This window comes from Pararge aegeria, chromosome Z (genome assembly GCF_905163445.1).
Source record: "Pararge aegeria chromosome Z, ilParAegt1.1, whole genome shotgun sequence".
In the NCBI taxonomy this organism is placed as follows: domain Eukaryota; kingdom Metazoa; phylum Arthropoda; class Insecta; order Lepidoptera; family Nymphalidae; genus Pararge; species Pararge aegeria.
The window spans coordinates 25,747,846-25,763,445 of NC_053208.1; the positions used below are offsets into that span (position 1 = coordinate 25,747,846).

At 36.8% G+C, this 15,600-nt stretch overlaps 1 long non-coding RNA gene across 1 annotated transcript; it reads right to left on the reverse strand.

Annotated features, from left to right (window-relative positions):
* Positions 1-10,854: 10,854 nt before the first annotated feature.
* Positions 10,855-13,042, reverse strand: LOC120636380. Its single transcript, XR_005659372.1, has 4 exons — positions 12,756-13,042; positions 11,799-12,439; positions 11,480-11,546; positions 10,855-11,269 (listed from the first exon to the last, which is right to left on the reverse strand). It is a non-coding gene; the product is annotated as an uncharacterized LOC120636380 (long non-coding RNA).
* Positions 13,043-15,600: the final 2,558 nt, after the last annotated feature.

Sequence of the window (15,600 nt, forward strand, 5' to 3'; positions counted from 1 at the left end):
CACTTAAACTAATGTTCCAGCAATCATTACAGACTTACTGGTGCAAATAATATTACTTACTAGTCAAAATAATAAAAAAATACTGTACATTTTCTTAGGATCAATATTAGCCTTATTTTTTTTTTGTGCATAGATAAGAACTCTTGGAAGCATCACAAATAAGTCTTTCTACCATTTTCTCTATCTTCTCTATCGTACATTAACTTTAAATTCAAGAGTTCAATCGTATTCTACTCAGTGAAAACTAATGTTCCAGCAATCATTACAGACTTACTGGTGCAAATAATATTACTTACTAGTCAAAATAATAAAAAAAATTGTGTACATTTTCTTAGAATCAATATTACCCTTTTTTTGTTTTTGTGCATAGATAAGAACTCTTGGAAGCATCACAAATAAGGCTAAAGTAGCTTTTTCGATCTTGTCTTTTTATGATTGAAAATTTTTATCTCTCTACAGGGGTAGCCCGTGTTTAACAAGCTAATTTATTGATCAAAAACATTAATTCCGCCTTACCAATATCAGAGCCCCCTTAAATATTCGTTTTCAAAATTTCATTTTCAAACTTTTATCTTATGATTTAAATTTACGGTTTCAGGGTCGGCCGATGAACATGCGTTTCCTTTGGCATTACCATCGTAACTCAGCGAGGTGATTGGTATGTATTTAAAATAAACAATTGGAAAGCTTCATTTACTGGTGGAAACGTACTAGTTTGTCTTTTAATTCTACGCTTTGCATTACCGCATGGTATGTACGTGTGCAGTTGCCTCGCTGATCAGGGTGCCTAATTTTAAATTTATTAACTCAATTGCGATGAAGTTTACCGTTATTTATATGTAATGAAAGAACGCCATCTAGTTACAGTACTGGAAATCGGTATTGTCATTAGATAAATCTTTTTCGATTCCATACTAGGCGCCCTGGTTGTTAGAATGGTTTACGTGAGGTCATATAGACTCAACGCTGACTCGAAACTAACTGCGCTTAAATTAGAGCACGGAAAGTGAGCTTTATGTCGTGCGTCGTAACGCCAGTTGTTATAAAAATTGTGGTAATTAATAATTCAACGACAATTTGAACACGAGTTACCCATTCGTCATTCAATTTATCTACTAACGTCGTATTCCGAACATATTTACATCGCGTTGCCGTTGGTTACTTGTTTGATCGAGTGACAGTTAAGTTATATGGTATCGAAACAGCGCCATTTCCTGTCAGTAAGGTTTATCAGTAGATGGCGCTGTTGCGATATCATATGAAACGTAGTTAACTATCACTCGATCGAATAAGTAAACGTAGGTAGAAAATCTGACACTGGGCCCTCTGGGCTTTAGGCTGATTGACGATAAACTATCCGCACCACCAGTTGTCATGGACTTCATCAAGTGGATGACTCGTTAAAGATGAATCGTAAGTTGAAGGTAGTAGTAGAGTTTTGTGTGTGAGTAGTAGAGCTATGTGTGACAGAGTAGGAAAGTGCTACCGCTATGGTTACTTCTGCCGTAAAGCAGCATAGTTGCAATGCTGTTCTGGTCTGCAAGGCGTGGTTGCTGGTGTAATTAAAGGCACATGGTACTTAAAACCGACACCTCTGGTTGATAGACACAGGTTAGCACGTTGCATGACGTGTTCCTGGCATTCCCTGTGGAGTGTTGCTCTGTTAATAGGCATTAGGTGAATGGTAAGAGGTAATCTCGAACTGCCTTTGTAAACCTTTTACAAGCTTAAAACAACAATACCAAGTGATAAAACAAATATCTCTGTCTCACAAATGCTTGCTACACACGAAGAATCGGTATTAGATGTCTGTATCTATACAACACTCATATAAAAGCATGTAAATTTGTCTTACGTCTTTCATCTTTGCACACCATGCTTATAAAATAATTTGTTCAAATATTTGCTCAAAATAGGTATTATATAGTAAAGAAATTAATGAATTAGTGCCCAACATAATATAAACACCAGCAGGTATATTCATAACAAGTGACATTGGTCTAAAATCAAATTACAAATTATTAACATTCTAAAACCGAGCTAAAAGCTCTTTGTCGCGTTCTTTTCTCCGCAGTCAAGAGTGGAGTAAAATGAGAATTTAAGCCCTACTTTGAGGAGACCTTTAGAGACCTGTGCAACGTAGTGTTTTTATCCTCTTTGATCTGGGTGATAATGTAACCTTTAAGTAATAATTTGATCAAATTAATCGTTTATTTGAGATTAAATTACGTATATCTCGTTTTAACAACAATAACGTAGTTGTTGTAGTATATAGAATCCTTACTCTGCTTATATTCATAATGCCTTTTTCGTTTCTTTAAGTTTTTACTTTATGCATAAGTTCCATACATTAGGTAAATGTCTCAATATTAACTAACAAGAATAATTTGGTGTTCCACCGATCTTTTTTAGTGAGGGTAAAGACCAAAGAGAACGCGTCTAGCCCACACACCACCGTGGTCTCGAGTTGGTCGCAGTTGGCCTGGAGGAAACGGTGGAATGGAGCAGACAAGCATCTAGCCACTATAATAAATGTGTGGATCTGAGTGCACAAGTTGAGCATGCTATGCTAATAATTAAAAAATAATTTTATTAAATATCAAGCAGACTTGGTGCTAATTTCACTATTCTTCTGCAAATCGCATTGGGCTTGGATAATAATTAATATTGAGTTCAATTAACCGGTATATTTAGGTTACATGAGATAAATCGAACAAGAGATAGTTTCTCAATATAGCTTAAGCCTGTTAAAGAAACAAAATCGTATCCTTACATTTGCTACGTACATTTCTACATATTTAAAGACGCTTTGTATAAAATTGCCAAATGTCCCATTGCCGAATCGTATGTTCAACTTTGGGCAGCGTTCGGGAAACTTCGTGACATCTTCTCGTCCAAAATCCCGCAGCGCCTGAAGACTAAAGTCTTTGAAAAGTCAGTGATGACTTAGGGATTAAATACGTGGTCGCTAACTATGGGCCTCATAAGAAGGCTCAGAGTCACTCAGCAAGCGATGGAGAGAGTTATGCTAGGAGTATCTCTACGTGATAAAATCAGAAATGAGGAGCTCCGTAGAAGAACTAGAGTTACCGATGAAGTAGGAATGGGTAGGGCACATAGCTCGGAGAACCGATGGACGTTGGGGTTTTAAGGACAGATGACATCAGGCGAGCCGCTAGGTGCCGGTGGAGGCAAGCGACACAGGACCGTGGATTGTGGAACTCCCTACAAAAGTCCAGCAGTGGATATCATTGATTGAAATGATGATGTTGGTGATGATTTTCAACCTTACGTTGTTACGATAAGTAATAGTTTCCTCGAAAGCAGATGTTCATGCAGGCATCATTATGCTAACAAATTTAGCAGCAAAGGAGTTTGTGGTCAGGGTAACTAATGAGCCTTTAATGTCTGTCTGTAATATTTATGTAAGTGTGATCGTCTAGTGGTTAGATCTTTGGCTTTCCTTACCTCAAGCCTGACTTCTCTCTGTGCCACGGACATCTAACATTTAGCAGTTTCGTTTGTTTTAATAGTTAAATCTCACTTGCATGCACTCTGCTATAACGGTGAAGGAAAACGTTGTGAGGAGACCTTGATAGCTGCGTGTTCTCCATAATGTTGTCGAAAAATCGTGAAGTCTACCAATCCGAACTTGGCCAGCGGAGTGGACCACAGCCTCTGCCCTACTCAGTCTGACAGGAGAACCGTGCCCTTCAGTGGTAACGGTTTGATAATGACCTTTACCATTCACCTAATGATGATGATATTTTAGATGGGTTTTTAATAAAACAGACATATTAAGTTCCTAGCTTCCTAGTACATGTACAATTACTCCTTTTGTTAGCTTTAAAATAGAAGAAAATGAAGACTCCTCGGGAAAATTAACAAATGACAGGTAATAATTTATTTATTTACTTTATGTTTTTAAATTAATTAACTATTTTTATAAACCAAATCAGATTTTACATACAGACACAAAAATATGTTTCGATTTGCGTGCGGGTCGTCTTCAAATGTTTCGATTTGGTTTAATATACAAATATTCACAGCAAAAAGCCAGTAGATTTTTTAGTTAGCACTGTAACATTTTAAATCAATTGGTTTTTTGTTTTTTGGTTCTCACTCTTACAGGAATGTATCACTGGAGGTGTTTAATTTTAAAATCTCAATTTGTCTATGGCCAGTAACCAACTTATGTTATAAGAACTAGGTCCTAACATTTAGATATGCAGCGCTGATGTGTTGAGAGCAGCGTCGTCGAGCTCGGTGGTCTGCGACATTCTGCATCTCCATCTCCAGGGCAAATCCAGCTTAGGTTCTTCTCATACACCCCTCTAAACTAAAGGAACCTAACCCTAATAGCTACTGTAGCACGTGCTCTACAACTTATTACTAACGTAACTTATATGTAAAGTGGATTAATTCTACATTTAATAGCTTTTTGACACTTTTACCTCTCAGCCAGCTATCCATGCATGGCCAGGAGACAATTATCATGGAACAATTATTAGGAAACAAATTCGTAGTACATAATTTCATCGAAACTTTAAACTTTTACGCAGCGCAGCGTGGATAACCCTGATTTAAAATTTTTTGTAGTTAGTTAATGAAGTTAGTGGTATACTATTATTGGTCTTAACGTTACGATGTATAGCCTATAACCTTTCTTGATAAATGGGCTATCTAACACTAAAATAATTTTTCAAATTCGACCAATTGGTTTTGAGATAATCGCGTTAAGTAAACAAACAAGCAAACAAACTCTTCAGCTTTATATATTAGTAAAAGATTTGAAACGTTAAACGTATATCTGCGTGGAGTTACTCTATCACCGGTACAGAAAGCTGATTCTACCCTCAAAAAAATCAACGGTTGCTGTTTCCTATCGTAATTTAACAATCAAACAATATTTTTTTATCTTCTGAGAGATGAAAGCGAAGCGGCCTTCTTAAAAGAAAATATTACAATAGTAGCACGATTTTAAGTGTTTTTATACATTGTTCCAACTAAGACAAGTTTAAACCTACCTTTTGTAGTAAATATACAAAAGTTAATATATCGACAGCTCGTTCCACACACGTAATACCGTACCACATTATAATATAGTCCTAGCTATTCAAACATCTGTAAAAAGTTTAATTTTTCTAACGGTAAAGCCACCTGCTTTGAGCTTATCCGCTGGTGTCTATATGCCTTCCCCACTGAAGCTAACAATACAAGGTAGCCCCCCGGAAAAACTGTGGCATTCTTTTTTAACAGATTCTCTATGTATCATGACATTGTTATCAACATTCTACTCACTTTTTTTGCTTACACACGACTATCAGAAAAGTTAGTTTTGTTTTTTTAGGTCATCTATCAATATATATGTCTATAGCAGTCCACTGCAAGATTAAAGGCTTTCCCAAACGTGGGGTCGTGATTATGGGAATACTTTGCCCAGGGCAGGCGGGTTGGTGATCTCAGTAGATGGTAGTAGTACACAGCTATTATTTTCACTGGACAGGCGGCTCTCGCTTTTTTTTGTCTAGAATTGATTGACGCCATTTTGGCGCTGTAAGTTGTGAAGCTGTTATGCGAGTGTCCAAGGAACTAAATATTTGAACTACTAAACCTCACTGTAATATTAATTCAAGAGAAACTCGTATGTCACATTTGGCGCCTTAAACGGGACAACAATTTAAGCTTTCATTTTAGAAATCCAATCCAGTGGTAATAACGGAGGACCGTGGTATCTTAGATGCTCTCTCTGAAGTAAAATATTAATCTACTAAAGAATCTTACAAACTGCTGTTTTTGCCATGGTATGCGATTTGACATTACAATAAGGTGTCAATTAGTTCCAATTTTGGACACCGGGCCAAGTAACATTGTCGCCTAAGCCGCGCAAGTCAGACAGTTTTGTAGGTGACAAAAATCACTCTATCTCCCCCGGCCCCGGAACTTCGGTATTTGACTTGCGCGGCGCTGGTAACAATGCTAGTGCCCAACGAGGCGGGGCAGATGACATTTAACGAGACGAGCAGAACCAGACAGTGGTATTTGGAACCCTGCAATATACCTATGTACTGCAGTGGACGTGCATGGTTGGCATAGTAATGACTATGATGCTGCGTATTTTTACAACAATACTTTTTTGTTGAGAGCACAAAAAACCAAGGATACACCAACTCGCCCGTATACTTACACGCCCGCATACTTACTCGCTCGCATACTTACTCGTCCACGTACTTACTTTATCCAATTTAAACAGGATACCGGTGTGGATAACCGGGAACAGAGTGCAGGTTCCTCGGCAGCTCACAGCCGATGAAGGTACCTATTTTTGCCTAACTGACACGTAATGCTTTGTCACAAAGCGGAAGGAAGGAAGGAAGGAAGGATCTCGGATCATTAACCCTGGATTCATAATAGACATGTATTCATCAACCCAAAAAAAAAATAACAGAAGTAGCTACCTACATATATGTGTTACCTATACCCTGTTTGTAGTAAATTAAACAACATCCCTCACATTATATCAGTTTAATTATTTATGAATTTAAAGAAGAACAGGAGCTGGTGTCAACATAAGTAAATTACGACAAAGCATAACTTGTTCTTACTTAACTAATCATAATCTAAATAAGTAAACAGTTTATAACAACACCAAATATATACCAAATATACTCTTTTTAGTACTTCTTATACATACTTTTTACTAGGGTAATAAAACAGCATCCCTTACTTTATGTAAATTTAATTATTATTAAAGAAAAATCTTTTGAGTAGAAACTCTATGTTATAAACTGTTAACTCATTTAGATTATGATTAAAGTAAGAAAAAGTTATGCTATGTTACAGCAAGTTAGAACAGTTTACAGTTTATAACATTTACAAAAAAAACCCAATCCTAAAATTGAAATGAACAAGATGCTAGTCGTGGAGAAATTATTTACGACATTTTAAATTAATTCAATAAATAATAATAACTGTTAAAATAAGTATTTTTTTTATACCAAACAAGTATCTTATTCTCTATTTAGAAATTATTGCCACCAGCTCCGTTCATCCTTTCTTTATCTAAAGCACCAAGATCAATTGTGTCTATATTGCTCCATAAACATTTATCAGATAACACCGAAAAAGGTTGCATTAAATTAGAACTCATTGCAATTTCAGAGGCAATGGACGTCTAGTAACGGGCAATCTAAGCTAAAACCTGAACGTGAGAACCTGTTCTTAGCTCGATACAGGATCGTGGGTATGCATTATGCTAAGATAGATGATACTGAACGGATGAAGATTTTCTTCTAATACGAGTTATATATATAAATTATGAGTATCAAATCCCCAGACTCAGACTGCTACTGCAATCAGCTCCTTACCACCATGGCTTAAAACATTCTTAATCTTATATTATCCACGTTTTCATTTTAAATCATAATCTAATTTTTATAGGACAGTAAGGTCTGTAAAATAGACTGTCATTATAAAGAAATACGGCTTTCAGAGATAGTGAGCCATCAGGTAAATAAAATATAGCGATTTTATAAAAAAAAATTCTGATAACATCTGGGGGCTTACTAAACCTTTATATTCTAAAAATAAAGATTATAATTCTGAAACAAAACTCTGAAACTAATATTAAAAATAACAGCTTTGAGATATGTTTGCAACGAGTTTGGTATATTCATTTGGGCTATTGTGCTCAAGCCTACTAATTTTCTCCCAGAAAATTTAAAAAAAAAAAATTTTGGTTACAATATTTTTTTTTTTATAATAGGGAGAAAATTAATTCTATTTATATCATCTACCAATGCTTGACGACTACCCTAGACACCACTGCACGCTTGATATGACTTTAGTGGAAGTGAAAAATGGGCATGGATCTGAAATTGCATTGGGTTCATGGCTTAGCGACCTCCCTTGCGCGGCGCTGAACGCTGTTCTTTTAAAAGGGAGGTCCCGAATTTTCTCAGAATACTACCTGATGACATGCTAAGTGGACCCTAAAAACAGAGCAACACTTCGCAGGGTATACGAGAACCACGTCCTGCAAAGTGCTGGCTTGCCTCAATCGAAGGGTAGGTGCTAAACCTCTTGTGCTTTTGCATATTAAGTAACGGTTTGTATTTAGAATTTTGAAGTTATATATTCTAAATCTTTGCTAATTGCACTTTTATTATGAATCTAGGGTTATATGTGGACCCGTCAAAGTCTGATCTTGGCGAAGGAAAGGAACGGGTACGAAATTTCAGGTTTAAATGTCTTTCAGCTACTCCGGGTACTATGTCGCAGGAAATAGGGATACCAGAGATTTCCTTACAATCTATGGCAGTGGCGTGCACAGTGTTTTCGACCAGGGTATGCATAAAGAAGGAAGATGCCGTAAAATGGAAAAAATCGTTCGCTTTTTGAGTTATAAAAAAATTTTAGGATGGGCAGAGCTTTTGTGCATGCATGAAGTGCACGCGACTGCCCCAAGGATATCACGAACGACAAGATGTTGCATTCTCAGTAATTTTTCATTTTCCTTACTGTTAGATGATGGTTGCCAAAACAACGATTACTTTGACAACAAAAGCATTTACGCATGGTTCACGAAACTTAACAATGAACGCCAAGTGGCGCCAAAAAAATTAGATAACTTGAAATAGGAAAAAGTTTTAGTCAAAACCACGTAGCTCATTGTGAAGTTTTTGTTAATTCACCACAAGATGTTGCATTTTCATTAATTTTTCATTTTCCTTACTGAATCTAGTAAAATGATGGTTGCCATAACAACGATTATTTTGACAACAAAAGCATTTACGCATGGTTCACGAAACTTAACAATGAACGCCAAGTGGCGCCAAAAAAATTAAATAAGTTGTAACTAGGAAAAGTTTTAGTCAAAGCCACGTAGCTCATTGTTAAGTTTTTGTCAATTCATTATAATTTTACCAGAATCTTCTCAGTAAAATACTTGCAAGAATCAAGTCATTCGGAATATCCCTAGGAAATTTGTGAATTCACTGACATCTTTATTTTGCTGCGATACACAGAATGGATACTTAAATGTCGATTAAATATTTAACTCGCTGGTAGCCCTCGTCTTAATTTCATCTTGAATAATATTTCCAACATGGAATGCGTAAGCACCCATTTCTCGTTAGGCCGTGTAAAAAGTTCACGAAATCAAATATTTTGGCCACTACACTCGTACGTGGCTAAGAAGGAATCTGGTTCCAGTGTTCTCATATTTAAGGTTAATAATATATAAAATACGAGAAAAGTGGAATACTCTTTGCTGTAAGAACGAAATATGTCCTATTGAAATCTATGAAGAAATTCCTTATTAATTATAACTTATGAGTAGGTTTTACCACTACGTACATCAGAATCTCATAACAAATTTCTAAATTTTGAATTTTTCCTAGAAAAAAAACCGTTAAAACACTTCGTTCAACAAAATGTTTTTGTTTTTTGTTATGTGGATTTTATTTAAAACATACCGTTTTAAATAATCGTCATCATCATCATATTAACGTTTATTCCATAAACACGTTTAGTTCGCGTCACATAAAATGAGCTCTGATGGTCTATTCAAATGACTTACCATGTCTTGTTACTCATTTATTTAGGTTTATTTTACATAATTGTTTCAGGCAACTAAGTCCATATTTAAATTCATAACATACAAAATAAGATACAATTTATAAAGTTCAGATACAGTAAAAAAAATCTACAATGTACTATTGGACATGTGTCTCCCACAAGTGCTGCACGTTCCATTCGCTGTACGCATCCCCTCCGTCAGTGCCTTCCGTGTAACATTTTATATCCGCCGAGATTTAATTAGGGATTTCTCCCCAGAAATTCCCAATTAGATCTCAGCAGATACCATTGTAACGTAATGTTGCTCATTGACGAATCTTCATCCAGGCTTGGAGGCCGCCAGAAGGTAACTTCTTCACTCGACTCCTTCAGCATCCGTAGTATGTGTGCGATATTTCTAGCAGATCATAAAATCTACCAAGCCAGCAATTTCCTGATTGGCTGATTTTATGAGGGGCTCGAAATCGCTCTTTAAGCAGCGACGCAACCGCGTGCCACTAAAGCTTGTTGAGATCTTGCGCCACGTCCGTTAGGTTGGTTTGTTCCGTAAACATAGTGACTAATAAGGTATTTTTTAAGCGCTAACTCTATAAGTACTTTTGAGCATGTCTTTTTCGGCTATCCGGCTTTGCCGCCGATTGACGATGGTCTCGTCCAAAATCTGCTCGAGTGCCTAAATATCAGCTTCTATGAGCCTTAATCTAATACCTATGCACAAAAGCACTTGTACATATTACTAAACTAATACTATTTTTTTCACACCAAATAGGCTATTAACCAACTGCACCGATTTTTTTTTTATCTTATTATTAATTTACATTACTATAGTCGTTGCTTATTATTTTATTACTATAAACAGCTTTCATGTTAAAATGCTAAATAGGTTTACAATAACTAGCTTATATAAACGCACTTCATCAGAACTCTTTTTATTTGACGCGCATTATATACCAATATTAATTAAGTATCAAAATAAATTAAAGTAGGCCTTTTTAGACATTACAAGAAAAATATCAGTATCTGTTGACTATGGTCCAAAATAATGTAACCCTGTTAAAATGCATGAAACAACAAACAAAAACATTGCGACACAAATACAAAATTGTTTTATTTTAATGTTATAAGATTCTGGTTACTCTCTCTACCACTTATAATGAACTATGGCATAGATTTGGAGTACTAGGCCAAGCATACGGCGGATCACAGCGGGCGCAGATACCAACCGTCAGTAGGTATATGGGAGACCAATATTATTTTGGTTATAACAATTTCATATGCACTATGTTTATTCATTTAACCACTCTAATAAACGTTGTAAGGCCTACCGCTTAAAGTTTTATTTCTGATGTCAGAAACAGAGAAATTTAGCTAGCTATACAACATTTATAAGGAAAGTCTCTAGAATGGCAAAAATCGCCCTCATATTAAAATTTCAACTACTGCTCTACGCTTTGAACTCATTGCGGCGCTGTGTCAGCTTACGCCTAGCCTAAAAAGTTGATATTTTAAAAATATATGACAAACCTCTGAAGGACTACAGCTAGCTCAGGTGTTGCAGTGGCGTTGAATTCTAAAAGCGGTGACTGCCGCTCGGTTCGGTTACGACTGCAGCTGGAAGACTCAGGCTGGCTGTTAGCTGGGCGACTGTAACAGGTCCGATATCGAACTCTGTAGTTCTGGTAGTTCTTCACTGCAAAAGATAAAAAATACGACTTACTTTGTATACCGTCACTTATAGTTGCCAGGAAGATAGGTACCTAGTAATCTTTTCATTGTTCTTAATTTATATATTATTTTTTTTCTTTTAAGTTGATATAGCATTTTTAATCCAAGTTTTACATTATTTTATCTCTCTTACTCTTTATATCAATAACTGTTGCTCAAGGAAAGAGTTTCTTACCTCACATCGTAGCTGCATGGTTGGGTCTAAGTTTTCCACTCCGCAACTCTGCCTTCCGGAAAAGCTTCTGAAAATAAAAAATAAAAATGTTTAACCAGACGTTTAATAGGAATATCCCGCCAATAGGTTGTAAGCAACTTGACTATACTACTGCTATCGCTAGAACGTGGGTCAAAAAAGTTAAACAACTGTAGGATTTAAGGCGAAACCAACCTCCTATTTTAAACTAATCAAAAACGCTACCAAATCACATCACACAAAAAGGGGACTACCTGACGTGGTTATTTTTTTTATCAAGACACTAATGAGTTTTACATACCTTCTGACTGTTAAATCTGATCTTCGCGAGGTCTACGCCAATTGAGTCTGTATTATATCTTCGGTCACTGCACCCCTCTAACTCCGACTCTTTGCCAAAACTTGCGTTGCGCCGTAATCGATTTGGTAGATTCATCATGATATAGGACCTGCCTACTTTCTCGATGAAAACAGCCAACATTGGCTCGAAATCGCCATCATCACAATTTGACAGGTGAACAAGAAAAAGATTGGGTTAATTATTGGCTGTTCCCATGAAGAAGGTCGGGTCTTTATTTTTTCTTTTATTGTATTTGTTGGCATTAAGCCAACTAAGCAGATGCATCGCCTGAAAACAGAGCAACACTTTGCAGGGTATGCGAGGGATAAGTTCTGCATAGTGGAGCCCTGTACCCATCAAGCGAGGCGTAAAGCTTCATGCGCTGTAATCGACCGGCAACCACACCCTGAAGACAGGAACACCGCTGCTTGCCTTTAGCAATTGTGCTTCAAGGCCGCCGACCAGCTCTGTCAAGAAAGCTCTAATACTATATCATGATGAATCTATCCAACACAGTCGAATCATTTGGATTTCGTTGGACATGCCATGCATGCATTCATGTTCATCGCCTGCTTCCTTGTCATGTCATGCTGATTTGAGTCCTACAACAGATAAAATAATCTTTTTACAACCGAAGACGAATGAACTATGGCAATAATGAAACTGTGAAATCTTCAAGGTTTTAACGTTTTTATTCACAGAAGTGATAAATTAAGGAGGTGGTTATTTCAAATATAGGAGCGTACGGGCGCTGCAAATTTAATACATTAACAGCACAAGCATAAAGGGCTATAACGTTGCCAAGGGACAAAAATGGGGTGAAAACATGGGTTGCTTGTAAGACTAAAAACCTCAAAAAGGTTATTTTTTTTAAATCATCATAATAAGTTTGCTCATCATAATAAGAATGCTGCATACCTTCTGACGTATAAAATCTGAATTCCTTGATTTCTTCACCAGATAACTTTATCATATCTGTGCTGCTCTGGTCACTTCACTCAAGCTTGCATTGAGCAAACCCATAATTGTTCGGGTAGATTCATCATTTTATAAAAACGGCTGTTTTGTTCAAGAAGTAAGCGGTGCTTTCTCGATAAAAACAGCCAACACGTACAGCCTTGCGTGAAATCGCCCTTATAAAAAAATTACTGATTAACAAAGTAATACAAATAAGAACAAATATTGGTCGTCCCCATAAAGTACAAAGAGGCGATGTATTCATGATGAATCTACCCAACAGAGTCGAGGCATGTAATGAATCCCCATCGTTTGCTTCCTTTTCATGGTGTGCTGATGTAGGCCCGTATATCTGAAAAAGATAAAATCACGTTTATTCCTAACTTCTGCGGCACAGCCGAGTGAACTATTGCGTTAAATAGAATATAAGAACTTCTAATGTTTCAAGGTTATATAGTAGGGATCATTTGGGAGATGAGTATTTCTTGTATAGAAGAGAAAAAGGTCGCTGCTAATTTACTATCTTTGCAGCAAAGCCACAACGCTTTACAAAGCCGTCAATCGGACATATAGACGTGACGGGATATATGGGTTTGCTGGTTAGACTTAGGAACCCTAAGAAGCTATTATTTATTTAAGAACCTCATAATGATAAGAGCCTGCATACCTTTTGCGAGAAATAATCTGATCTCCTTGATTTCTTCGCCAAATTAACAACCCTCATATCTGCACTGCTTCAGCCAGCGCATGTGTCCATTTCGATCTTTCGTCGAATCTTGCGTTAAGTAATTGATCCGGTAGATTTATCATGATATAAAGACCCCTACCTTCTTGATGAAAACAGCCAACCTTTACAGCCTTGCGTTAAATTGCCTGTATTTCAATTTGAGAGGTGTAAAAAGCAATCAAATATGAGATTGGCTCTGATGTAGGCTGTCTCCATGAAGAAAGTTGAGGTGTTTATTTCATGATTAATCTATCCATCAGAGTCGCTTCCCCGTTTTGCTGTGTCGAAGTAGGTCCATACACCTAAAACAGATGAAATTATACCTTTTCAAACTTTCTGACACAGCCGAGTAAACTATGGCATTAAATAGAACATTGACACCTCCAAAGTTTCAGGGTTTCATTCACAGAAGTGGATAATTAAGGAGTTGTTTATTTGTTATATAGAAAGGGAAAGATCGCTGCTAATTTTCGCTGCCTTAGCAGCAAAAACACAACGCCAAGCGTTTTAGCGGAGCCGTCAATCGGACAGACAACCGTGAGATAGAAATGGTTGCTTGTTAGACTAAAGAAAGGTTCTCATCATGATGAAAAACTACATACCTTCTGACAGTAAAAATGTGATGTCCTTAATTTCTTTGCCAAATGAACAAGCATCACAACTGCACTGCTTCATTCCCCGTACGCCTCGAATTTCGACTCTTCATCCAATCTTGCGTTAAATCATCCCATAATTGATAAGGTAGATTCATCATGATATAAACACCCTTACCTTCTCGATGAAAAAAGCCTACTTGTACAGCTTTACGTTAAATCGCTTTTATAACAATTTGATGAAAGATGAACAAAGCAAGACAGATTGAGAGATATGAGATCAGGTCAAAAGTTGGCTGTCCTCATAAAGAGGTTGCATCTATTTCATGATGAACCTATCCAACAGATTCGAGGCATATCTTTGGGTGCGGCATGCATTCATTCACGCTCATCGTCTACTTCCTTATCGTAATATGCACATGAAGGGGCGTAAATCTGCAACAGATAATAACAACTTCTCACTACCTATTTGTGATAGCCGAGTGAAAAGTGGCATCAAATAGAACATTGGTACCTCCATAGAAGCATTTGGATTTCGTTGGATATGCCATGCATGCATTCATGTTCATCGCCTGCTTCCTTGTCATGTCATGCTGATTTGAGTCCTACAACAGATAAAATAATCTTTTTACAACCGCTGTGGAGCAGACGAATGAACTATGGCATTAATAAAACTGTGGAATCTTCAAGGTTTTAACGTTTTTATTCACAGAAGTGATAAATTAAGGAGGTGATTATTTCAAATATAGGAGCGTAAGTTCCCTGCAAATTTAATACATTAACAGCACAAGCATTATATAAAGTACTATAACGTTGCCAAGGGACAAAAATGGGGGGGAAACATGGGTTGCTTGTAAGACTAAAAACCTCCAAGAGGTTATTTTTTTAAAACCAAGACCCTCATCATAATAGGAATGCTGCATACCTTCTGATCGTAAAAATCTTAATTCCTTGATTTCTTCACCAGATAACTTTATCATGTCTGTGCTGCTCTGGTCACTTCACTCAACCTTGCATTGAGTAAACCCATAATTGTTTGGGTAGATTCATCATTATATAAAAACGGCTGTTTTGTTCAAGAAGTAAGCGGTGCTTTCTCGATAAAAACAGCCAATACGTACAGCCTTACGTGAAATCACCCTTATAAAAAATGACTGATGAACAAAGTAATACAAATAAGAACAAATATTGGTCGTCCCCATAAAGTACAAAGAGGCGATGTTTTCATGATGAATCTACCCAACAGAGTCGAGGCATGTAATGAATCCCCATCGTTTGCTTCCTTTTCATGGTGTGCTGATGTAGGCCCGTATATCTGAAAAAGATAAAATCACGTTTATTCCTAACTTCTGCGGCACAGCCGAGTGAACTATTGCGTTAAATAGAATATAAGAACTTCTAATGTTTCAAGGTTATATAGTAGGGATCATTTGGGAGATGAGTATTTCTTGTATAGAAGAGAAAAAGGTCGCTGCTAATTTACTAT